Consider the following 26,646-nt stretch of genomic DNA (forward strand, 5'->3'; position numbering starts at 1 on the left):
GAGGCATTAAAGACAGCGAACATGCAAATAATCGAATGTTTTCATATGTGGAAGAATGGTTGCTTTTAGTAACTCATCCCAGAACACGACGGCATTAGAGGTTTTGGAATGAGCGCCTCCCAACAGCATCAATAAGGGGAAAAGGTCCAAAAAGTAAGCTAAACAGTGCTGCTGCCTGAATATAGCCTTTCATTCAGCTCTCCCCACACTGTTTCAGGCCCATTTTGAAGTTTTTTTGATAAATGATGGAATTTGTATTTTTTGGCTCCTATTCAAGAGTTTATATTTTCATTCTATAATTTCCTTAAACATTTAATTTCCTACATTAGCTGACAGTCTCTTGCATCTGCTGGAAAATTAGTTCTGGTGCTTCTGTGCTTGTGCTGGGAATTTATTTTTTAGATTTTTTTTTGCTGAAAATACAGAGAGAGCAAACCCACCTGTGAGTAGATGCTGTTGCACACTGACCTCTAGTTTTGCAGATGATACAGGAAGACATAAAGGATAAAGAAATATCTGAGTCAAAGGGCTTCACTTTTAAAATTATTAGAGAATGTTCTGTTCTCCTTGTCTATAATACTGTGGCCATCTCCTACATATCTGGACCCAGAGGTAATAAATGCACAGGAAACAGAGTTTTCTTACAAATGCTGCCACTGTCCTGTGCAAGTTGCTGCTTTGAGGTATTGGTGCCACCTTCAACCACCAGGCAGCATTTCTGTGAGGTGTCCCCATTCCTTCTCCATCTAGGCTGTTCTTCCTTCCCCCTGCTGCCTCTGCAAATAAGATCTGCTCCTCATTCCAGACTCACCTTTCCTACAATGGTGGAGCCAGCACATCTGAGAAGTGGCAATCCCAAAATACAGTATGAGAAAATATTTTTATAGTGCCCTTTAGGTCTCCAAGGCAAGAATTCATTTAGCAAATATTCAGATAGCATGGAATATCAAAGAAGGTGCCCAGCAGCATTGGAGGAGAGGTGGTGGCAAGGTCTAGGAGCAGACATAGGAAATAACTGCCTAGAAAACAAGTTAGTTATGGACAGAGTAAAAAATATGAGAGGTAAAATTACCCTGAAAAAGAGTGGCTAGGGAGCCCACAGGAGTGATTGTTCCTGATCTGTCAGCCAGCATGGCACCTTCTCTGCATGCCTGGGTACTGAAGGCATCCCCCTTAAGCTGGGGCCAGCAGTCAGCAGACAGGGTGGCTCAGGATGCAGTTGTCCCTGTCTGTAAGAGTGTTTGGACATTTTTTCTTGAAGTTTGTGATGGCACTTTACACCTGGAGATTCTGATTCCTACAGTCCTGAGGAATCATACACTTTGAGAAGCATTATTTGACTCTCTGGTGTTTTCTTCTAATAAACTGAGAAGAGTTTTTTTAGACAAAACCCCTGAACCTGATGCCACAAGTATATTTTTTGTGCCACTGCAGGAGGCAGAAGTAGTCAAGTTGATTTCTCTGTCACCAGCAAATTATTCCCCACAAGGAGTGACTCCTCATCAGTTCCTACTGGGCAGCTGGATTTGAAGATGCAAAATGTCAGGGTCTGTCCCAGCTTATCTAAGTTGTGCATTATTAAGGTTACTGTAAGGTTGCAAATTTGTGATTTCCTTGATGCTTCACTAGAAAGCAAGCCAGGTGCTTCAGCTTTTTCCAGCACACAGGACTCAGGGTTCTTGCACTGAGGCAAGCAAAAGGGTTGGAGTTCTGGACTGAAGTGGGATCAGACATCTGAACAGCAGATGATACAGCAGTGGGACCATCAATAAACTACCCCATCAATAATTCAGGTGCTTTCTGACCAGGTTATATTATTTCTAGGATTTAGGTGTGGTCAGATGAGTCTGGTCTTATGAACACTCCTGGTTCTTGTAGCAGCCTGAGCTTGCCACCGTGGTCTCTGAGGAAATCTGAACTGGTTTGAATTAGCATAGTATTGTGAGAGATAAAGGCCTCCTCCCAACCAGCAGCTGATACTTGTTCCAACAGACATCTTGCCCAGTCTTTTCATAAGTAAAAAAGTAGAAAATTTTATGACCTTAAAATCTGTCATGTCTTGGTGGAAATGATCTGATGGAACACATAACAAATTCTCTTTGTTCTCTAAGCCCACAACATGCACAGTCTGTTTGTGCCCACCTTTGTCCCTGGCTGCCAACAAGACTCTGGCCCACAGAGAGACCTGCAGGGGATCTGAGAGAAAGCAAAGGGCAAGCCAGCCTGCCCAAAATGGGGCTCATACCTGGAGAGATCTGTCATGCACAGTTCTGGGATGTAGATCATGTCCCTCTGTCCTTACACTGTCAAAAGATTCACTAAATGCTCACAGGATTTTTGATCTGAACAAGGGCTTCACAGTCCATTCCTTTTGATGGCTGGATTTCATCTCCTTCCTTTCTGCACAGTGTGCTGGTTGTCTCCTCCATCCCCTTCTTGTTCATCAGGCTGGGATATTGGAAGAGCTGTGTGTGGTCCTGGCCAGCTACTGATCCACGCTTGCTCCAGGAGAAATTGAGGTTTGAAAGAAAAAGTGTGTGTGTGGAGTGGGACTTATTTTTCTTGATACCAAAAATGTCTGGAAAAATGAAGTTAGGCAACGACATGCCTGCAAAAGCCACACATCACCTGAATTCCCAGAAAAGCAATGGCTGGAGAGCACAAAACAATATGTGAGAAAGTATCAGAAGTGGAAAATGTACAATAGCAGTTTTTAGGCCAGACATGTTTGAAAAATTAAAGCTCACAATCAGTTTTGCCATCCTTTTCTGCGAGGTGAGGTAAAACCTAATGCTGAGACTAGCCAGCAGAAAAAGGCACAAGGGCTCCTGTACTGCTGGGAATTTTTGGTAGCTGAGAAGGAGGTTTTCCCTCTTTGCTCCAAAGATGACTTTCTTCCTGATGGTCCTACTTGCTGCTCTGCTCCCTGGCCTTGATCTCCTCTGGAAAACCCTGTGGGGCAGGGCTGGGACAGATGACCACAAGAGGAGGACACTCAGTGGGAGAGCCTGATGTCTTGAAGGTGATGATGGAGGGAATAGATGGACAGATCCAGCCCTCAGAATGGATCCAGGCCAAGGACATGCTGAAGTGGACAGACATTCCCAACGCTGGCCAGCACAGCCCCACTCTCCTGCCCATCTGTGCCACAGGGAAGGCAACAGGGGTGCAGTCCTGCTGTGCAGCTTGAGGTGGGGATGTCCCTGGAGCGCTGACAGACCAATAAAACTGATACAGCTGGCTAAGAATTGTCCATCATTTATGCTGAAAAGTAAACAAGGCCAACAATGCTGAAATGAAACATTTGGGCTCAGCTGTGTTGAGCATTTATGTGTGCTCATGACGGAGATCTGATGGTTCCTTCTACGCAGACCAAGCCATTGGCTGTATTAGGAATTCTGTGCTGAGCTACTGCTTTCTGCCTTCCTGGATTTCTGTGCGGTGCCATGGGACCTGGGGATGAATGTTGGGTGGGAAATCCTGGATGTTGTCCTTGTCTGGTACTGCAAGGCACTTGCATGGAGAGGCTGGGCAGGTGCAAGGTCAAGCCTGAAACACGTCAAAGTGACGTAAAAAACTCTGCTTCCCAGAACACTTCATCCTATGAAAATGCTTGGATATTTCAACATTTTGTCCCCAGTCATAACGGAAACAAATACTAAAATATTGGAAATTCCTGTGGGATGAAATTCCTGTGAGGTTCATTTTTGCATTTAGTAAGTACAAAAATGCCTTGTGGGTGCTTTTTTTTTGTTTTTGCTCCCTTAATTAAAGTTTCCTGATTTTTCCACAGTGTCAAGGATGGCTTAAAGAGCTTTCTTCCTTCAAGAGCCATTGCACACAGATAGGCCTTGAGATTTCCCCATGGTCAGGAGAGAGATGTGCGTGGAAATCCAGATTATCAGTGAGCATAGTCCAAGGGTGGGGAACAAAACCTCCTCCTTGTGTGGTTACGGGCACCTCTTTGCAGAGTGCTGATTGTTGCTCACTGCTTTGCTCACTGCTTTGAATCAATGTGATACGGTCAGGAAGAAACAAAGATGCATTTTTAATTCATTTTCTCCCTGGCCTATATAAAATGTGGTGCTTTGTTGGGAACCTTTTGGGTTTATTTTTAATAGGAATGTGGGGCTTCAGGAAACATTCAGATTTCAAGCCTTGCACAGTGGCAGAATTCACATTCAATGGGGTCTGAGGGAAGGCAGCCTTTGGCCAGCAAGGTGCTCCCAGCCCTGGCACTCATCCGGGGCCTCTTCCTTCTCCTCCCTGATGCCCAGCTCCAGTAACATGGCTGGTAAATTAGTTTATTGCTGCCTTGTTTGGCAAGAGATTAACACCAGGCTGGGGCTCTACAAGCAACTGCCATTTTTGGCAGGTTTAGTCAGTTTGCCTCCTGAGATTCCTGGTTTGAGGTCCAAACTTTAATTTTTGTTCTGCCTCAATGTCCACAAATATTAGTGATTTGAGATGTGACCTTTTGCTCCAGCCTTTCCCATCAGCCAAGGACCCTCAATCTCTGAAACTCAGCAGCAAGAAACTCCTTTTACTCCATACAGCAAATAGCACATGTGTAACAGGGCTGTGCTGTCTCCAGCTCTTGATATCCCACTCAGACTTCATCTTTGCTGTGTTTGGAGTGTGCAGGTGTTCCTCTGAAGGGGGTGAGTCTGGGGGTGTCTGTGGTATTAGGGTGGGTTGATGCTGCCTAGTTTCCCTGCCTTTGCCACTCTTCCAGGATCAGAGCTATCCAGTGCCAGTGAGTGTTTCCCAGCTCAGAGCCAAGGGAGCAATTTAGGATTGCTGGCACCCAGGACTGTTATCTTGAGCACACATTATTCCCAAGCATTTCCAGCACATTAGAAACCTGTTTATTGCATTTGTCCTTGGAAAGGAAAATGTTGTTTAAGAACTAAGTCCCGGGTTCATAATCATGGCAAGGTATAAGTACAATATTTACAAAGTGGTGAGCATGGGGAGACACAGAGGGACATGAATTTAAGGATCTTTATGTGTTTGGTGGGGTTGTGGCCCCACACCAGCACAAGTCTGGAGAGGTGACATTTCCAAGTGACTTAGAATCCACTTGCTCACGCAGATTCTCTTGAAAATTGCTGTGCTTCCTGTGCATCTAATTTGGGATATTGGGTCAATACTGTGCTAACCTGAGCAGGTGGTTTTGGGTGTAGGGACTGGGGTGGCTGCAGAAGGCACAGCTGCTTGTGGGCCCTCCTCTGCAGGCTGGTAGGGAACAGTCTCTCCTCAGAGAGAGGCTGCTGAGGAAATGACCACTGCAAGGACAATTTATTTAGGGGAAAAGCTGGGAAAGTGATGTGTCCAAGTCAAGGAGACAAGCCAGAGAGTCTCTTTTGGAGGGGCAACACCTGCTGCAAGCCAGAGCCTCTGCTGGTAGCACAGGGATGGGTGTCTCACGGTGATGCCTTCCACGCAGCTCTCCACAGCATCCTCTGTCCCCAGCAAACTGCAGTCTGCTCTCCTGAAGTGATCAGAGTGTCCCCTCAGGGCGTGGTGTCAGCAGGTGACAAAGCTGTTTGGCTGCAGACAAGCCATTTGTGTTGTCTCTGCAGAAGAGCACACACAGCTCTCACAAGTGCCGCTGTGTGCAGGGGAGGTGCTGGCTTGGGAACTGCACACCACGCAGCACCAGTGCAAGTTTGACAACACCTGACATGAAACCTCAGCTCTTTTATTAGCCAGAACAGCAAATTCAGTAGAAATGCTCCCTCCCTCCAGCCACTACAGCCTACTAGAATAATTCTTTCCATCTACACCAGGGACGAGTTTACACCTGTCTGCTCCAATCCCTTTGGTTCTCAGGACCATTTAACTGTAGGAAATGTCAGACAGAAAATATACAGGGTCATGTGGGATTATTTCACTGCTTGGCAAAATAACATGAGACACAGACCTACCAAACTGTTAAAACTTTTTTCAGCCTTGATCCCCATTAAAATGCACCATATGGTGTTATTTTAATATAACATGTGCTACAGTGCCTAAGTAGCCACACTGTCAATACTACGGTACAAAAGTACCTTAGTGCTAGGATAAGAACAAAATAACTAAAGCTTCCAATAGAATAATTAAACTTCTCCAAAATCCCCTGTGCATGAGGGGATTTCATCCTCCAGGGATGGGCCAGGAGGGTGGATCTGATAAATGAATGATCCTGAGGGACTTGTGTCTGCTGGCAGTAGCTTCACACATCCTTGAGCCCACTGCTGCCATGATGCAGCCAGTGAGAAAAGTGGTTCTACCAAGTCACTTCCATTTTTTCCTACATTTTTTCTATTTAGTACCCAAGAACAAGTTGCTCTTTTGTGCAAAAATCAGTACATAAGATGATAAGACTCTAATCTTGATTGACTTCTGGACTGTTAATGTTAACTAATGGTTCAGAGAAGGGAGACATTTCAGAGGAGATTAATAGAAGTCACAGATAGCTACTGGAGATTTATTTTCATGTTTGTCTGGAGGCTGCTACAATCTGAGTTTCAGTGTGCTCCCCAGACACAAAAACAGTAAATAGTTCAACCATCAGAGCAACATACACATTACAAGAATAAGAGGAATGGAGAGGTGGCTTCCTAGCTGGGTGCAAGCGGTGAGATATTGGTATGCAGAGCACGAAAAATTTGTCAACAAATTCAAAGAGCCCTGGGGTGGGGGATGACTGACATGGCCAACACAGCCTTGGGAACACACTTCAAAAGGTGAATGTGTGGGATGCTGCCAGGCAGGGTGAGAGGAGACAAGCAGTAGCAGCTATTGCTGTCTGTGAGATTTTCCTAAGGGAACCAGATGGTTGGGACATGAGTGGTGAGTCCCCAAAGTCTTGCTCACACAGGCCTTCTCCAGGACAGCCCCTCTGCTCCCCCCATGCTCACGAGCACTGGGTGAGCATGTTGAGGGTTGTGCTCAAATGCTTCGCCCTGACAATGTTTTTCCTCCCCTGTGTATGGACAAGCTCAGCTGAACAGTGTTTGGAGCTGTATAAATTCACTAAAATAAATAAGAGTGGAGAAAGCAAAGCTGACACTGATGGTTGTGAAGGAAACTTTTAAGAAGTCTTTTAATATAGCTGTTCCCCCCTCAGGCATTGAAGAATTTGCTCCCTGTTTCTTTAGCTTCCCCAGTGTACTCTGGTATGTGATTCAGAGCAGATCTGCTCCTCCATATGCACCTCACCTGACAGACTGAGCACTCCAGTCAGACCCAGTCCTGTGGGGTGATGGAAACAACTCCAGAAGAGACTGTCCCACCTGGGGAGCTGCTCCTGCTGCACTCTGCATCATTCCTTGTATTAGATTTGGCTTTGAGAAGCTGCCCACTGCCTCTAGGAGGTTTCACTGCCTATCCATGTGCATCCTTCAGCTGCAGACCCTTCCCAAATATCCCACAGATCCCCCTGTGAGAAACCTCCACGTGAATCCACACCTGGAGGATGTCTGCCCCTACAGTCAGTGTACATCCCTGTTTCTCCCTCATCTTCTCCTGCTGGTGGGCTTTAAGCTGTTGGGACCCATCCTGTGGGAGCTGAAATGAAGTTATTATTTTTCCACAGTGCAAGGAGCTTTGCAAATGCAGAACACATCAGAGAATGAGCCGAGGTCAGCTGGCACTGAGCTGGGTGAATCAGTCACCATGCACATTTTTCTTTGTGGTTTGTGTTTCTTTTTATCACAGAGAAGGTGGCTTTTGTTCCTGAAGAAGGGGGAGACTGTCTATAGTACTGCTAGTATTTGCTTAACTACCTTCCTGCGAGTGTAAATCTTCCTTCTTTCTTTCTCTCTATGGGGGTAAAACATCCAGCAAATCCCCTTTTTCAAACCAGGGATCAGGTATATCAGCAGGCACAAAATGAATTCCGCATTGAGTTTGGATCTCCTCCTCTGCAGGGGTCCCTGGGTCTGCTAAACTTTCACACTTGATAGCCGAGGTCTGCTTGTGATTAAAGGGGAAAATGAAAAGCAGACGGCTGAGGTGAAAGGTGCAGACTGCTCTGCTTTGCTGCCCTGGGAGTGAAGAGGGTTGGTATGCAGGCCACTGTCGAGCAGCTCAAGAATTCCTTTCTTATTTCAAAGGCTGAAGGGAGCATCACATCTTCCAGACAGTGCTGGTGAAGGGCCGTGTTCGTACTGCCCAGTCTCGGGATGCAGCAGTTTCTCTGTAGAGGGAGCTGGGGCAGGAAAGCTGGATAATAAGGGCCCCAAGTTGCCCATCACTCTCTCAGTATTGGCCAGGGGCATAGACAGGCACCTGCTGGGGAGGCAAACCCAATCTGCACCCTGTCCAAACTCCTTTCATGGGCGGAAGGGTCAAAGGAAGAGTGAAGCAGAGGAACCAATCAAGTAGCCAGTGATGCCTGCCCAGGGTTCTGTCACTTCTTCCAGAGGACATATCTGAGACATTGTGGAAAGGTGTGACATTTTGCTGATTTTAGCAGTCCTGGCAGGAGTTGGAGGGGAAAAACTGGCTGATGCATTTGTTCAGGGTGATGGAGTGGGAGGAGTAGAGAGATACGCTGGTACCTGATGAAACAACTGAAGCGACAACATCTGTAAACAGAGGTGAAGAACTGGTTCCATCCTTCACTTACTCCTTTCCAAACCCTCCTAGTTCACTTCTCCCAGACTGGCTGTGTGCTGAGGTCAAGCTGGGACTTGTGTCTGGACTCAGTGACTGCTGACTTCAGCCCAAGAGCTGAGTGAACCCACCCCATTGACCAACACAGCCCTGGGGCCATAGTCACCATTTCATGCCTTATTGCATTCCTGAAGGAGCATTCCCAGCTTGGAGCATGAAGCAGAGGCCAAAATACAAGGGGGAAATTGAGAAGTTTGGATTACACAAGCAAAGCAAACTTTGCCTTGACTTTTGTGCTGGGCATCAATCACTAAAACAGAGGAATGTTTTTGCATGATTTAGAAATCATCACCAAACCTTCCCGGACAGGCACAGCACCACTTTTGTCTCCCTCAATACAGATGGGCCTGATGATGATATGGGATGCCTTTTTGTCTCTCTCTATCTCTTCAGCTTGGGAATGGGGTTTTAAGCAGGCTAAACCACTGTGTTTTCACAGTGTACACTCTCTGAAATGCACAGCCCGAGAGATCCTACCCTGGCAATCAGACAGACGCTCTGCTCATTTCAGTAAATGAAGTGGTGAGAAATTGTAAAAAAGATTAGCTGCTGGTCCAAAAGCTCTCTGCTGGGGCAGCCAAAATACTCTGCTGGTTCTTAAGCTTCCTCTTGTATTGTCTGAGATTTCATAATTTGGGGGTTCAGAGTTCATAGACGAGTTGAACTGGTGAAGCAGCAAAAGGGCAGATTTCTGACCGAGACCTCTGAAAGAAGATAAAATTAAAAATGCTATCAAAATGTCATTTGCTGTCATTATCAATGGAGCCAAATCACAGAATAGACCAAGGAGGGCCAGACCAGGACTCTGCCAGGTAACTGCAGGAGGCACAGCTGAATGGAGCAGCCCCTCTTGCCACTCCTTGCTCCACTCTATTTAGAGAGGGCTGAGAAGGTGTCTGACCTTTTCTGAGGCCCTGAAATATTTGCCAAAAGGGAATTCTGGCTGTGTTGGGAAAAGCCTCAGGCCTCATAGAGGAGGCTTCAGCACCCCTTCTGCCCACTTCTCCTCCTTCCTGCCAGCAATCTCTTGTTTGAGGTCCTGGGATATATTTGCTCAGGACTTTGCCCCATAGCTCAGCAATATTCCTCTGAAGCCTTTTACTTCTGAGCCAGTCTATATTTCTTGTTCTCTTAGGCAATATAAAACCAAGGGTGCTATTTACTCACATTTCCACAGTGGTTCCTGCCAGAATAAAGAGAAGTAAAATTTGCTCTGTTGCTTGATTGTTTTCTCCCAGCCTGAGATCCTGGATCTGCATTCCCTTGAGGGCAAGTAGAGACATTTAGATCCCATGTTTAGCTTAACTTGTGGCTACAAAAAAATCTAAATATATATATATAACAATAAGAATAAAAATCAGTTCTAGGCTGGCTGGCACTCCAGAATTCAGGACTATGAAGACCTCAGGGTTTGGTTTCCTAATTATATATTGCCTATTTATGAAGCTCAGACAGGAAGCAAAAGCAATGAACAGAAATTAGAGGAGAAAAACAATTTAGACATTAGGAATAGTAGAAAGACAGCGAAGCATCGACAGCATTATCTATGAGATCTGCCATGGAGATCTGTGGGAACAGATTAAACCTTGTCTTCATAGAACTATGGAATGCTTTGGATTGGTAGGGAACTTTAAAAGTCATCTACTCCAAGCCCCCTGCAATGAGCAGGGATACCTTCAACAGGATCATATTGCCCAGAACCCTGTTCAACCTGATGTTGAATATTTTCAGGAGTGGGTCATCAGCTAGCTCTGTGAGCAACACATTCCAGAGTTTCACCACCCTCACAGTAAAAAATTTCATCCCTGTGTGTAGTCTAAATCTGCTCTCTGTCAGATTAAAACCATAACTGCAACAGGCCATGCTAAAACTTCTGTCCTCACCTTTCTTTTAAGCTACTTTTAAGTACTAGAAGGCCACAATAAGGGCTCCTTGGAGCCTTCTCTGCTCCAGGCTGAACAACCCCAAAACTTTCAGCCCTTCCTTATAGGAGAGGTGCTTCAGTCCCCTGATAATTTTCTTGGCATTTTGTGGATCTGTTCTAGCAGGTACCTCTTATGCTGGGGACCCCAGGGCTGGATGCAGCCCTGCAGGTGGGGTCTCACCAGAGCAGGGCAGAGGGGCAGAATCCCCTCCCTCACCTGCTGCCCTGGGGCTTTGGATACAGCCCAGGACATGTTTTGCTTCCTGGGCTCCCAGTGCACATTGCTGGGTCATGTCCAGCATCTCCTCCACCAGCACCCCAAGTTCTTCTCCACAGGGCTGCTGTGTTGGGACAGCAGAAGGTGGCACAGGACTCCTGGGATTGTTTTCAGCCCTTTTCAGTGGTTTTGTACCAAGGTTTTCCCTAGTTTCAGCTGGGCACAATATTTTTTTCTCTACTTCTAGCACCAGTGATTCTCTTATTCTCTCTTGTCATAATGTAGGCTGAGGAAGGTGGAAATATCTCCATATGTAATCTGTAATCCTGAGTTCCTTTAGGATTACCAAAATAATACAAACACAGCTATGATTTATTATCTTCTGTGCCTAACACCTAAATATTCCTCTGTACCCTTTGTTTGGAGTTCATTCATGCCATGCATCTCTTGTTCCCAACAAACTTCTTGATTCTTGAGTTTGATTTGCAGCACTCAAGGAGATCTGCTGCCTTTGTAGATTTGCACAGTTTTCTTAATCAGCCATTTGACTTCCTCTGGATTTATTTTGTGGGCATAAACAAAGTTTTTTCTACAGCTCTTTTAAGTGCTAACCATAAGTAGGGAGAACAACACACAGAGAAGCAATAGAGAATGGAATGAAAAACCTCTCACTGAATTGTCAGGACTCCAATGGCTTTTTATACCAAAGCTCTGCTTGTCTGAGCTTACAGCCATTACCCAGCTCAAGATGTGAGGAGAAGGCACATTTTCCATGTTGATCAGAACTGATGAACATCTGCTGGATGGACAATACTTCTGGGTCTTTACCTGGCTGGGGCAACATTGTTTTCCAGCTTGGGAGAGGTTTTTATGAGTCTGTGAGTAATTTGATGTCTACCAGAATGATTTATCTTAGTGTTATTAATTGTAGCTACCCAAATACCATTTTAAGTGCTGAGACAACGTGAGATCCTTAATGAGATATTGACAAGTATGGAAAGCTGCAGGAGAAAAGCTCTCTACTATCAGGAAAAAAAGGATGAATCCTGATCTGACTGAGGTCCACTTATTACTGATTTCAAATCATCTGGTGTCCATGCAAGCCTTTCTGTAGGCCCATGGGACCTTCTTGCAAACCTACATTTGCTCTACAAATGAGTCTACAAACGAGTCTACAAACATTCATTAGTTAGTATAGAGCTATAATAAATCCTCGAGTGTCCAGGAACAGACTCTGCAAGACAATAATTACTTGACAATTCCCAAGTAATGGCATTTGGGATTTCCTCTTTATCCTGGAAAATAAACTGTTTAATTAAAAGGAAGAGTAGAATTAAAATGATAGAGATGAAAAGATTCTTCATTAGGTCAGATTGTAATTGGTTCCTTAGCTCAGTGTGGTTCAATGAACTCTCCTGCACTCAGTGGCTCAATTATCTCTGAGTATTGAGGGCAGTTTTGCAGCATTTCCTAGCTAGTGTAGTGAAAAGCTTTAAAATAGAAATATCTAGAAATAGCAGAGGCTTTCTGTTTAGCTTTTCCTACTCAGAATCAGAGAGGAGGTATAAAGAAGAAGAGGACAAACTCTGGCATTTTGGTGTATCTCTTGGAATGATGATGTTTAGACATTTGCTTAATCTTATCAGGCCACCCAGAATGTCTGTGTGTCTGTTGTGTTCCCTCACACGATTACAGAAAACAGCCAGAGTGGTGGAAATTCCAAGATGATCCTGCCAGGGCAGTCACAGGCAGAGCTGGCTGTCAAAGGCCATCCCACACTTCCCCTCTGCCTGGCTTCTGCCTTTCACCCCCAAATCCAGGTGGGCTTTGAAGGTGATCCTCATTCTCTAGAAGCCCACAAAGGGGGAGATTTTGGCTTTCTCTAACTTCAGTGGGGGACCTGTGGAAGCACTGTCGGTGCTCCACTCACATCCAGGACCTTCTCACAAAATGTGGCCATTCTGTGTTTCCCTGAATTGTATTTACATCAAAGTATGAAAAGCAAAATGAGAAATCCTCAGGTATTTCTAGACATGCCAGTTCTTTCTCACTGGACTGAAGATCTGTCAGCAGAGAGAAAAATCCATGCCTGCATGCAGTAGAGTGTCCCAGCCTGCAGCACCTCAACAGCTTTGATCAAGGTCCCTCTGTGCTGGAAGTTTGAGAGGTGATAGTCAAGCTGTCAAAAGAAGAGACAAGTTCATAGAGTGAGAAGAAACTTTTTAGATGCTTTTATCTAGATAGAAATATTTCAACAACTATTTGGACACACAGAACAAATCTGAAGGACCTAATTTCCTCCAAAACATGTCAGGTCAGCTGCACAAGAAGGGCTGTGTACTGATGTTTAATTCCAGCTTTACCTGTCAGAAGTTTGCCCATGGCAGACTTGCACTGGTCACCAGGGAGGGGCCCGTGCTCACAGCAGGGAATTAAAGCAGGCAGAGACCTTGGGGAAAGCCTGCTGTGGGACAGGAAGAATAGCAGCATTCATTGCTTTGAGGGAACCTGGCAGGACAGGCAGCTCCCCCTGTATCTTGGCACTCCTGCTTCTGATCCAGGGACCCTGAAAACTGAAAGGAAAAGAAAGACAGGAGAAGAAGAAAAAACTAAAAAACCCACCACCCCAAATCTCTATTATTCAGACTTTTAAAAACCTCCATCAAAGGGTTGGTTTGTGTTTTGGACATGTCTCAATGTAGGTTGTCATTAGTGATTGGCTAGCTATATTTGAATAGATGCAAATGACAATCCAGAGCCTTTTCCCAGCCTTTTTTTCACTCTGGTATGTAGGACAAAAAGGTTCATTGCAGTCTAAAATACATCTGCAGATGGTGTGTGCTCTCCTTGGCTCCAGCTGGGGCCCAGAGTGAAACACCACAAAATGCCTATTGTTACCAGCACTTTCTGCCCTGCTATGGTAAGAAGCCCTGTTTGGTCTCAGCAGATTTGGATCCCAGCTCCTGGCCCTAATGTTTCATGTGAACTTTTTGGATGGCACACTAGCCTCTCTGAGGTTTGCCAGTTTCTGATTATAGGCTGCTTCCTGGGAACAAGAAACAGGCCAGTTGTCATCCTCCCCAAATGTGGGCTGCATCCCAGGACCCCTGGAGTCAGCAGATCAGCAGCAGTGGATGTTAGAGGGAGAATGAAACCACAGCAGCTCTGCTGAAGCCCTTGAAAGGTGAGTAAAGTTCATAGCCCTTCCACTTCCAGTAAGTCTGGAATTTGGATCTTGATCCACAGAGGCACTTAGGTCCCTGACTCCCAGTGGTTTCCTTGCCATGGTGCAGGTCAGGAGCTGAGTCCCTAAATAACTGGTGGCTGTGAGCCCAGTCTCTCAGATGTATCTAACATTACTTGTGTTATTGTTGTGTATTGAGATCCTGACTGGAATCTGGGCTCCTTGAAATAGAGACAGAGACACACAGGCTGGGATTTAGGTGGCCAAGTGTTGAAATTTATGGTGTGGGTGCCACATCAGAGCTGTAGACAATGGAAACAGTACAGAAAATACAGTTCCTGTAGAGTGGGACATCATGAAGTAGTCACCTAAAGCTGATCTTCTGAGAAAGTCTCTTTCTCTTCATCGACTGCAAGGGAAGCTGGAGTTAATCTATATTACTGGTATCTAAATGGAGGTAGGAGGTGTCCCATTCAGAATGGAAGGAATTCCTTCTCCAAGGAGGCCATGATGTTGTATAATCAAGGCAGCTTGAGCTGGGCTGTGAAAAGCAGAGACAGTGGATTTTAGACAAGGCCCAGCCAGCAGAGCCAGGAGTTGGCACAAGCTGTGACAGTCGAGGCTGTTAGCCACTCCTGAAATCTTGGTCTGCCTGGTGTTCTCTCTGATCCTCTTCTCTCTCTCCTCTTGCTCTCTGGCTCAGTTGTTTTGATTATGTGAAGGACAAACTCTTCTTTCTTGCAGCCTTTGCCCAAAAATCTAGCAAGACACTTTATTTCTGGCTTCCAACATCTTTGGAGCAGATCAACAAATTTTAGAAACCTAATTCTCCAGTGGTAGCAAATAGGAACATTTCACCTGACCTCAAAAAGTTTTAGATCAGCTGGGGCTGATCCAAGCATCACAGAAGCATTTTATCTTCTGTGATGTACTTCAGAGAAAGATGGCAAACCAGGAAAATGTTTGCTGAGTTTTGTTTTATGGATTATAGGAGGCTTTTTGTTCATTTCTGAGTTGTCTGGGGTAAACCCTAAAGCGTCAGTCTTTAGATGTTCTGCTCAGATGATGTCAGAGCAGATGGTGAGGGAATATTTTCACCTCAGCCTCTCCATGTGCACTCAGGCAGCTCAGCTCCACAGGCCTGTGCCCATTCCTGCAGTACACATGCAAGATAATAGCACGTTCTCTTTTCTCACATCAAATGCTGGGTGTGTTTCCACCCCTTAGATAAACTTTATGGTGTTTCTGTTTCCCTTCTTCCCGTGGTACTGATTATCCCAGAAATAGATAGGCACTGGAAAACTGTGTTCTGGATCTGAACTATTTCTGCATTGCATCTGGCATCGTGACTGGATCCATTTTCCCATTTGGGAATGTGATAATTCTCTATTTGCCCTTGTGCCAAATTTTCTGTCTTTAAATATTTTTCTTTTTTTTTTTCCCCTACAGGCATGGATTGAATTTTTTGTCATTTCAAGTGCTTTTTGTTCGAATTTTTTTGTTTTCATCTTCCAACTTGTGCATCTTTCTGCTCCTCTTTTCTATGAACTTCTGCTGTCTCCCACCCTGGTCTCACAACAGGGACTAACAGCTGAAGCTTCTGCAGTTAAAACACAGCAACAGTGGGGCTCTGTGTTCTGAAGGGAAAAGAAAGAAGACAAAGGCTATCTTTAAGTTCAGCTTTGCCTGAAGAGAAGCTCAAATCCTGGGTAAGATGCTCACCTGTTGATCAGACTGAGATTTCAGCACTCTGCAGTTATTCTGGAAGGATGTGAAACTTCCCCAGGAGGAATTTGATACAGAAAACTTTGGTGTCCTTTTGGGAAGAGCAATGCTTCAGTGCTGGGTTTTCTACCCAGTTGAGTGTGGGATGGGGTTAGCTCATGTCTGTGGAGATGATGGCATAGAGGTTTCACTTTTATTGTTTGTTTCAGGGAAGATGTGTCTGTGGTTAGGACAGAGCCAAACACCAGACAAGACAAGACACAACCAAAATGAGTGCCCAGTGGCCAGAATGGGCTGGGAATGGAGTGACCACAAAGGGGCAACACAAAGTGCCACCAGAGTCCTGGACTGCAGGGATTTACTGTGCTTCCCTGTGCTTCCCACAGCCATCACCAGAGCACCACACTGCCTCACTGCTCACCCAGACTCAGCCTAACAGTTCTGCACATTTATTTTGGAACTGGTTTCCCCAGTTTGGTATTTCTCAGGGTTTCAAGCAAACTGGGAAAAAAATGTTCAAGATGCAAAAGATGTGACACTGTCCATGGGGAGGGGTCTCCTTGCTCCTTTCCAATTTCTGCACAAAAGGAATATCAGAAAGAAAAGAGCTCCTGCCTGAGGCAGGGAGAGTGACCCCTCTGAACAGATAACACCATCACAAATACACAGCCTGCAGTCTTTGGAACGGGCCAGGCTGCTCCACATTTTCTTATTGAGATGTTTTCCTTCTCTAGAACATAAACCAAAAAAAGAAGACCCTTTGCCACATTCCCAAATGATCTACCAAAGCTCAGGAAACTGGATCAAGAGGTGGAGGATGCTGAGCTGTGTCTGCCACTGCTTTGGCACCATAAATGACCTGGAACCACAGCCTGCAAGTGTTTGGTGTGGGGCAGGGAATCCCACAGGACTGTAGGGAAATGACCCTAATAGGAGTGAAAAGTAATGATTTGTTTTTTCAGGATGGTGGTCCAGGGATTTCTGGTGTGTGAGCTGGTGAATCACCTATGAGCTGATATTGACTTTTACGTTTACTTCACATGGAAAGGTAAATTCAGTCTCCAAGAACACTGCAGCTTTGGAGGCTCCAGCATGAACTTGGGGCATCTCCTGACAAGGGAGACAGGACCTTGCCCATGATTTGCAAAGCTCTTTCAGATCCTTGAGATGCAATTATTATTTCAACACTATTGTGAAATCTCGAGGGTCGTGACTGAAGAAATAATTGGTTGTATGGAAATAAGGATGAGTTATTTCAGCAGATGACAGGACTATCCAGCACTATAATAATAACATTTTAAAGAATGGATAAACAACAGCTATGGGAAAGACATAAACTTTTATATTTCAGGGCATAACTATTGTGAGTCAGGAAGTAATTCTCCTTTTAGGCCATTTATTCTGTAACTGGTGGCTGCAACTGGAGCTGGACACCCTCAGAATCAATAACCCATGGCAGAGGCACCTCTGATTGTTTGTTACTTCCATGTTTTGCAATTAATTCATTGGGATAAACAAGCTTTTGTTGTCCTATTGCAAATTTGACCACCTCCCCACTCCTTGTATTCCCATACTTTATATTCTTCTTGGCACTAGCTGTGTGCTTTCAGTCAACATGTTTTAGCTTTCCAAGACTGTAAGGCATGACTTGGGGGCACAGTCACATTTACATCCCTTTGCAGATGGCCTGTATCTAGCACTGTCAGTCCTTGGGTTTTATTTTTTCCTGTCTTTATGCTGAGGGACAGACCCTGTTCAGTGGGTCTTTGTGATTCTAATCTTTTTCATGCAGTTTGAGGAGCAATGAACTTGAAAAACAAGATCCCTTTTTCCTGGGAGAGAAGGCACCTGAATTTAGGCCTGTCTTTGCCACCCACTAAGGATGTGTGTGACAGTTTAGAGAGGCCTGAGAGCAGAGTGTTAGTGGTTGCTGTAATGCCCTTTGTTGTTTCCATATAACTCCCATTTCTGTGGGCACCATCTGTTTGTTGGGAACTTTTTTTTTTGCCTCGTCATTGCAGGCTTCAGGAAATGCCATCTTGCCAGGTGGCACCTCTGTTTGCTGCTGATACAGCAGCTCCAGAAGCAGGTGCAGCCCGTGGGATAATGCAGCTTTGTGCCAGCCCATTACAAGCCATGGCCCATTCAGGGATTTGGATGGGGTTATTGCGTTAGCTCAGCTCCATTTGGGATGTGGGCATTGCTTCTGAAGTGCCCCTGGCAGCTGACTTCTCACTTTGATTTATGCTAACCTTAGAGCTGCTGGTAATTACATGCATGTTCTTGTATTCAGGAGGCTTTTGCAGTCACCAAGGAGCAGGGACTTCTTCACGCAACACCAGGAGAATGAATTGTTCCTTTTGATGGGCATCTCAGACACTTTGGGGCACATGAAAAGGCCTGCCTGTGTGTTCCTTCTTGTCATGGAGGAAGGGCTGGTGGTGGAAGGATTGATAATAACACTGCAGCTCTGATCTCAAAGAGTTTCAGTACTAATTTGCTGGTGTTTTGTCAGCCAAAATACTGTGTGCAGAACAATGGGTTTGCATAGTGTGATTCTGTGGCTCATTAGCCTAGCTGGACGACTAGCTGGGATTTGTTGTCTTCTTGACACCCCTTACAAACAGTGCAAGGGAAGGAGGGGCCAATACACATTTTTCCATGGCACTTTATTTACCTGAACTGAATCCAAAGGGTCACATCACAGAAATGGTCAAAAAATCTTTCTGTACTTGTGCCTCCTCTGTGAGTGCCCTGAAGATATCATTTAGCTGGTGTTTTACACAGGAGAACTTGTTCTGATCTGGGCAGGGACCACTAACATTTCTGTCCATTTCATATTTTAGATCACATTGCTTCATGTAGATTCTCATTGATGGTTTTCATTTTCATGCACTGCTGAAAAAGATCAGATGCAGTCAGATGGCAGGAAGAGGAATGGGAAGAGGAATGGGAAGAGGAATGGGAAGAGGAATGGGAAGAGGAAGAGGAAGAGGAAGAGGAAGAGGAAGAGGAAGAGGAAGAGGAAGAGGAAGAGGAAGAGGAAGAGGAAGAGGAAGAGGAAGAGGAAGAGGAAGAGGAAGAGGAAGAGGAAGAGGAAGAGGAAGAGGAAGAGGAAGAGGTTTTCCAGCTTTAGCAGCACAGGGAAGCCTGAAAAGCTTTGGATTATATCCTTTATGAATTTTCATTTCTGCACGGTGTCTAGGTACACATTAATACACACAATATACATTAAATGGGCTGTAAGCAGAGTTGGTGATGCCCCTGATAAAGGTCCAATAAAGTCATTAACCCATGTGAAAAGAAAGATCATTCTTTCACTGTGAAAAGATGTGATCATTCCCTCTGCCCATCTGTGTCCATCTTTTTAATCACTTGGCTAATTACAAACCAGTTTTGAGAGAAGAGGGGAGAACTCCAATACAATAAAGGTCCTGCAAGTTCTTTGAAACTTCGTGGCTGAGTAGAGAATTGAGATGCACATGAGTGTTCTGAAAATGGTGAGAAGAGGCCAAATTTTGTCATGTCCAGTCTGTCCATGGGCAGATGGCTCAGGACAACCATGGTGTGTTTTGCTGATTGTCCAGGGGGAGGTCAGAGGCCATGTGGGGACGAGGGAAGTTGTAAGGGGTTGAGTTACCAGCCCAGCCTGCATGTTGAAGTGAAACCACATTTCCTCAGTCTCACTCTTCGTGAAACAGCTTCCTGAACGTGGGCAAAAGAATGTATTTTTCCCTTGTCTTGTGCACAAAATCTCCTGAAACATTTTGTCTCAAACTGGCTCAAAACTTTGAGTGTGCAGCAGATATTCAGAGCATAACATTTCAGCCCACACAGTTAAATCTGGCAAAATAGGAAGTGACTGAAAGTAGGGTCTGTCCAGGATCACTCAGGAGGGGACTGAGCCGAAAGGGACAAGCTCTGCTATTTGTTCCAACCAAGCCTGGCTACTTCTGGAAAATATCACTGAATTTCTGGCTGTTATGGCCATCCTCCACTCCAGACAGATAGGTCTGAGTTTAAGTAATAGAAGTTGTTTACCCAGGCAGAAGCTGAACCAAGGCCCTTCAGAAACCCAGATGTGCTGCCTGTGGTGTTTCACTGGCAGCAGAACTGGAGTCAGGATATTGTTTTGGTTGAATTTTGAGTATGTAAAAGCAAATGTGCCAGAAACACCAGAAAAGGAGAGAAAGCCCCAGAAAGCCCCAAGCTGCCAGAATCAGGCGTGGACATAATCCCAGCTGACCACAAAGAGGATGTTTTGGGTGTAGATGTGACCAGAAGAAGAGACTAAGAAGATAGGGAGAGGCTCTTTACATTTTGATTCCCATTATGCCCAGAAAAAAATAAGAACATGACCTTACTCTGCCAATAAACAGGACTGGGTCAAAACCACTCAATTCTCAATTTTATTGTCATCTTTCATGATGGAAACATTTCCCATGATCTGAACTCTCAGCTCTCTATTCTGGCCAAATATTGCAGTGCAATTTACATACAGATGAAATACATATGTATATCAAATAAAGCCACGTTAGACTAAGCATCACTTCACAGGTTTCTGAAAGAATTCTACTTCAATTTTAGTTTATTCCCATTTGTCGTGTTGGGTGAGATATATGTGATCAAAGTAGATGCTTGGACACAGATGTTTTCATCTAAGCTAGGCTCTGGGGATTTGTTTTCTGGTTTTTTTTAATATCCAGGGTATAATTCTACTAATCTTGAAATAGAGCTTTACAGTAGATCAGACAAGTGTCTCCTTAAAGATCATATATTGAAGAACCTGAGGGTGGCCAGCTCTACCTTGTAGGCATCTGAATTAGATGAAATTAATTCCTTCCCCGCTGATCACTACGTACATGGCACATAGCTCCTGTGCTGGAGTGGGTGGCCTGATCTTTCAGGCCCTGAGCTCAATGACAGGGCTCTTTGCAAGTGGTTTCCATGAGCTCCCTGTAGTTTTCTTTGCAGCCAAATGTTAGCTTTTCATGCTTAGATGGTGGTGGGACACTCGAGCTGTGACCATGTGCTTGTCTTTCTGCAGGAGGTGTGTGTGATGTGTCTCACTTCTGCATTTCAGCAACCCAGACGCTGACCCTGGGCTCTGTTTTTGTCTCTGTGGGATGGCTGGTGCCAGGGGGTTTGGAGTGCTGTCCCTTAACCCAGCTCCAGCAGGCTTGCAAAGGAAGGAGGGTGGTGTGGTGGTGAAAGTGCCCCCACTGCATGGCAGGAGATCTGAGCATGACTCTTCACTCTGCCACAAAAAAATATCACTGTTGATCTTGGGTGTGTTTCTTGCACTCTCTGCTCCACCACAGTTCCCCCATCCGTAAAAATGTGAAAGATTTTTACCTACCTGGCTGAAAACTGAGGACCTCATAACTGGAACTCGAGGAACCTGGAGGGAAACTCTGGTCTGGATTTGCTCATGACAAAGCATCTACTAACATATTTTCATCCAGTGCCTGGCAGAGCAGAAACGTTCAGATTTCTGTTTAAATAAGCTCTTTCATCAGATGAAAGAACATACCAGGAACTGGTCAGCAATATTCTCTGCAGAGTGGCCCCTGGAAGGGGAGCACAGACCGGGGAGTTAATGGCTTCCAGGTAAGGAGAAGGTGCAGAGCTGCAAAGAGATGGAGCTGGGAACAGAGGCTGAGCCAGGGAACTCCTCACTCCTGAGCAATCCCAGTTCCCAGTTGCTGGTCACCTCCACAGGGGGAGGACAAGGTGAATGCAGCCACTGCTCTTCACTCTGCTGGTGAACATTGAACAACAACCAGTGCAATAAAGCCTTTAACTGGCACGAATCAAAGGCTTTGGTCAGGTTGGCCTTGGAATTGTTTAGGATGAAATTGATTCCTTTTAGCCTTTGAGAGGGTCCAATTTAAGCTGTTTAGCTGAGCAGTGTGGAAAATGCAGCAGTTTAGCTATTATGTGGTCAAACTGGAGAGCAGACTCCATTTACCGATACTGCTGGATCCCTAACCTCATATCCTCTTGGAAACACTTCTTATTACACTTTCTGTGGCTGTTGTTGTGGCCACCAGCGATGAAAATCCAGCCTGTTTTATCCATCATGTTTCTTGGCTTCCATATTCCTTATATGTCTCGTACACCTCTCAGAACATTTGATGCACATGTTCATTGCAGGTTTCCACTGGGAGCAGAAACGTGTGAGTTTTGAGACAGCAGGGCAGGAAATGCTTTTGGAAGGTGTCAATGGCCCTGTAGTTTGTAAAGATAAATGTGGCCACAAAAGCTGTTATAAAAAAACCCAAACAGATTTCTGAGAGACTGATTGCTTGTGCTTTTAGCCCTAGAGCTTTTTAGCCTGGATTCACTAGCACCTTGTTTTACTGCAGATGTGTAAAGATTATATGAATTTATACAATAACCTGTTTTCTGCACTGGACAGTCTCTTTGCCCATCCTACCTGAGGGATGGTTTCTTCCAGCAAGACTGGAAATAACTGGTTTGTGAAGCCAGGACAGTCTGAAAACAGAGGCTCATCTTTTTCTTCAGATGCATTTTACATCAATTCTCAGCTGCCATAAAATTATAGAGAGTATGAATTTGTGAGCTTTATACTGGCTGAGAATCTGACCTAAATTTTGGACAATGGATTATATATATACAAAGGAAAATGTTAATTTGGGCTGCTTTCTGGGAGGAAAAGAATGTTTCTCTCTTTACAGCTTCCCTTGGGAGCTGTGGAGGTACAAGACAGAGCATGAGATAAAATTGAGAAAGGAAAATTTGGGGCCACTTCTAGTAAAGTGAGGTGTTAATCTTTCCTCATGAGGACATGATGATGATTTCTCAGCAACATGCAGAGGGAAAAGAAAAGAGATGGAAATAGTGAAGTAATAGAAAAGGCATCTTGGTTCAATGGGCACTGGTTTCCCTTGGGTATAAAATGAAGAAGCACAGGGTAAAACAAGTAAAACATGAGTCCTCTTCCAGAAGAAAATAACCATGTGATGTGATTCTGAGGCTGGATTGCCAGCACTAATTGCTGCCTCAAAGGCATAAAACCCCTGCTTTGAGCAACTGCCCTCCTTGACAGGATGAGGACTTCTTCTGCCTTACCAAAATGAGAAGGTTGGTTCCATGGCAAGGAATTTTATGCCAGGACTGGACAGAGTGGAGAAGAAGTATAACCCTATCCTGGCAGATAAATAATCTGGGTGATCTCAGAGGCAGTTTCCATCCCTGTTTTCCCCATTTTGCTCAGAGTGGTTAAACCTCAAAGCAGTCAGTATTTATCCAAACACCTCCATTCTGAAAAACTGGGCTTTGGCCAGTTTTCCTGCCCTCCCTTGTGCTGATGGCTGGAAGTGCTGCGAGGGCACCATTGTGTGTAATGTTTCCCACTTTTGGCACAACTCTTAGGAAGTGCACAACCGTGCAAAGAAATAAAAAATAAAAGGCCTTGTGGCTAGATAACTCAGGTAAAGTCAGTCTGAGAGTCTACAGGAGGACCTACTTGAAGCTTTTTATCCTTGACATTGAAGCCAGACCCTGTTCCTGGTGTGGATGTTGCTGGTACAGTGCCCATGGCTCACATCTGGGGCAGACCATGCCCCTGGTTAATATGGGTGGCACGAGGGACTTTGTCTTCCCCATGCCTTCTGCCCCCACTGATCCCTCCACAGCCCAATACACTGTCCCCAAAGTCACAGGAAACACAAATGAATGTAGAATGTTCAAAATAATCACCTAATTTCCTGAAAATATGTAGGAGGTTTTCTACTTAGCCTGCTGGAGAATCTGGAAAAAAAAAAAGCTTGACTATTAATTAATAAAGATTGGGTTAAAATTAGTAGTCTCTCCTGCAATAAAAACCTGGTTAAAATCATCAACATGATCAAGTGCTCCAACACTCATGTCTGTCTTTATTTATTAGAGGGTTGGGAGACATCAAAATCTCTGGCTCTGCCAAAGCAGGTCTCCACTAGAGACTGGGAGCTACAGTTCATGGTGCTTTGAAAGAGCTGGGTGTGCCCATACCAGAGTGATCGCCAACCTGACAAAGGCAACTTGTCTGTCTTGTTCACAAATAGCTCTTTTTTCCAAGAATGATGGTTTGGTGCCATGGGAAATTGTCTCCTCCTTCCCAGAAATGATGACTTGTGTGAACAGCAGGCGCTCATCCACAGCCAAGGACGTGCTGTACCTAAATCTGGTTATGTGTCAATTGTATTAGAAGAGTTTTCACTTTTTGAAATGGTTTGTCTTATCAAAATGTAATTTAGGTGATGCTTAAAACAACCAAGCCTCCATCTTGGCTGGGACCTTTGATCTCAGTGGAGCACCATGACAATGACATGGTGCTCTGAGGGAAGAAGCTGCAAACAAGCAGTGGCCATTGGTTGGGCAGGTGCCAAGGAATGGCTAACAGGGATGGTGTGTCCTGGAAAAAGAGCAGGGATAGCCTAAATATGTGTATTTGTTTGGAAAAAAATCTATGGAGGGAAAAATGGGTATTATTGATAGAACATTGGCCGGGGACAAAGAACTGGGTTAAATACCATTGTTGGCACAGGCTTTGGGTGTGCCCCCAGGAATAAGTCATGGTTCTTCTCAGCCCATAAAATGGAGATGTGGCAGAGGATAATAACAGCCCCTTTGCTTTATCCTGGCTTTATGTGTCAAACCAGCAATACTGGGGGTAGGGGCTGCCTCAAGCACAGTGGAGGCTGCTCCCTTTCCATCATGGCTGTGCAGCAGACACAGGCTGGGCTATCCCAAGGCCTCTTTCAAGGTTGTTTTGTTGAGACCAGGATTTAATTCTAGGCTTCAGAAACAGAAAATGAAGAGACACAACTGTTTAAAAGGTCAAATTGTCCACATGTTCTGGGCAGGCTGGGTTTGTGGTGTGCACTCTATGGCTGTGATGATTTTACCTGAGGTCTGAGATGTGAGTTCAATGGCAATTTGTAGAGCAAAGCAATAGCTTGATTGGCAAGTCTCTAAACGTTTGAGCTCAGAAAAACCTAACCCTCCTTCTGGGACAGCATTTAATTTTAAGGTTAGGTCATTTTTGTCCAGGACTTGCTTTCATGAGAAATTCTCTCCCAGTTGGGAAGACAACCTATACCTGTAACATAATGAAAATGGAGAGGATGAGTTCTGATTCTTGATTTTGTATTTAATTTTGGTTTTGTGCAATAGGTGGTCCTGTTAGGTCCTATTGTCCTATAAAGTGGACACAAAAAATGAGTTCACTCTTTCCTCCACCATAGCTTTTTCAACAGGAAAAATATTTATTTTCTTTAGTCCTCAAATGAAAGCAGCTCCCACAGTGAGAAAGAGTATTGTTTTTAAATTTTGAAAGGGAAAAATTCCCAAAGAGGATTTTCTTCTTATTACTTTTTGCTTTTCCTTAAAGAATGTTACATTTTTGAAATAAAGAGATGTCAAAAAAAAAATTTAGCCGTTTGTTGCCATATCCTTTCTTCCTGCATTTGTGGGTTGGTCTATTGCATAGCTTACAGAATCATAAAGAGCTTGAACTGTTCTAAATTACCTCTGTGGAATCACTGTACTAATGTTTGGAAGACAACCCATGAAAATAGAAAATAGTTCACTAACACCTATTTTAGAAACATTGATAATAGGCAAGACAAGAGTTACACTCTGTTCACAACCTGAAGTAACCTTTCTGAAAACTTGTAAGAGGATAAAAAGATCATATAGAAGAAGAAAAAAAGAGAAACACAGGTGAAAAAAATTGAGAAATCGCCAGAAAAATTTATTTTCAGTTAACCAAGATGAATGCACAAAGTCTAAAAAAGCACTGCATATGGCTGATAAATTTCAATGTTATTTTGTTTCCATTTTGAAATATTATGGAGTTGTGCTAAGCAGAATTCCTGAGGCTGAAGGAAAACTCAGGTACTCCAAACAAATACCATTTGAAGTGAATGTTTTTTGGCAAGGTGTTTCACAGTATGCATTGAAAAATTCCATCCAAGATATTTTGATACCTTGTTTTAGGAAAAGAAAATGCTGAGGATTCAAAGTAAAATAAGACTGCGGGGGAAAGAAAGTTAATCTGTTTTCTTGGAACATCTCTCAGAGCGTTACAAATCCTGCAGAAATTTATGGGTAGCCAGAAGCATCAACTGAAGCCCTCACCATTCACCAGCCTGTTACCAAAAGTGAACATGAGAGAACATTTCCATTTCGTGGAGTGTGTATGATGATTTTATGATCGAGAGAGGTCAAGCTCAGACTAGCTCCTTAGGAATGCTGCTCTCCAAACTTCTCCAAAAATCCTCAGCATCCGGCAGCACGTTGCGTTTTGTAATATCTACTCATTAATCACCACCTTAAGCTATTAATTAATCCTGGCAACATCTTAGTCAGATGGGGAAATTTAAGGAAAGATGAAGTTAAAATCCAAATCACAAAGGGATTCCTAGCTGGCTGTCAAGAAAACAACACAGAAGTCTCAGGCATTTCTAAACAATAGGTGAAGCTGGAATTCTAGAGATATTTAGACACATACCACTAAAACCAGGAGGTGATGAGGAGATGTTTCTGTTTCTGCTGCAGTCAGCATTTTGAGAATTTTCTCTCTTCTGTACCACAGAAAAGATTTATATGCTTGTGGCATACATTACAGAGCTGGAGGAAACACTGAAGCCCATTCAACATTTAGAGTGAGCACACTGAAAGTTGTCACACATTATCTGGGATTAGAGCCGATTACTTCTAGCCAGAACCTCCACTACTGAAAGTTAATTGGTGAAATTTCATAGGCTGGTTTTATAGGCTGAATTTTTATAGGCTGGCAAGATGCCAGTGTCCCTCAGCTGGAGGTCAGGAGTACAGTCCTGCTCCCTGGCTAGGGCGAGGCAGGATGGGAGAATTTCAAGGCTGCTTCCATCCTTCATTTTTGGTGACAAGCTGTGATGGGTC

The 26,646-nt window shown here is 44.4% G+C and overlaps 1 long non-coding RNA gene across 2 annotated transcripts in view; it reads left to right on the top strand.

Moving 5' to 3' along the window:
• LOC134552668 (uncharacterized) overlaps nucleotides 1-18,675 on the top strand; it is a 30,736-nt gene extending 12,061 nt beyond the window's left edge. Inside the window, exon 6 of one of the 2 annotated variants that reach the window (XR_010080911.1) lies at nucleotides 13,844-18,675. This is a non-coding gene — a long non-coding RNA (uncharacterized LOC134552668). Of the gene's footprint in view, nucleotides 1-2,408; nucleotides 3,783-13,843 lie in introns of those variants that run through there. The other variant, XR_010080912.1, reaches the window with a different exon arrangement.
• The last annotated feature ends 7,971 nt before the right edge of the window (nucleotides 18,676-26,646 follow it).

Source organism: Prinia subflava, chromosome 7 (assembly GCF_021018805.1).
Source record: "Prinia subflava isolate CZ2003 ecotype Zambia chromosome 7, Cam_Psub_1.2, whole genome shotgun sequence".
Classification (NCBI taxonomy): Eukaryota; Metazoa; Chordata; class Aves; order Passeriformes; family Cisticolidae; genus Prinia; species Prinia subflava.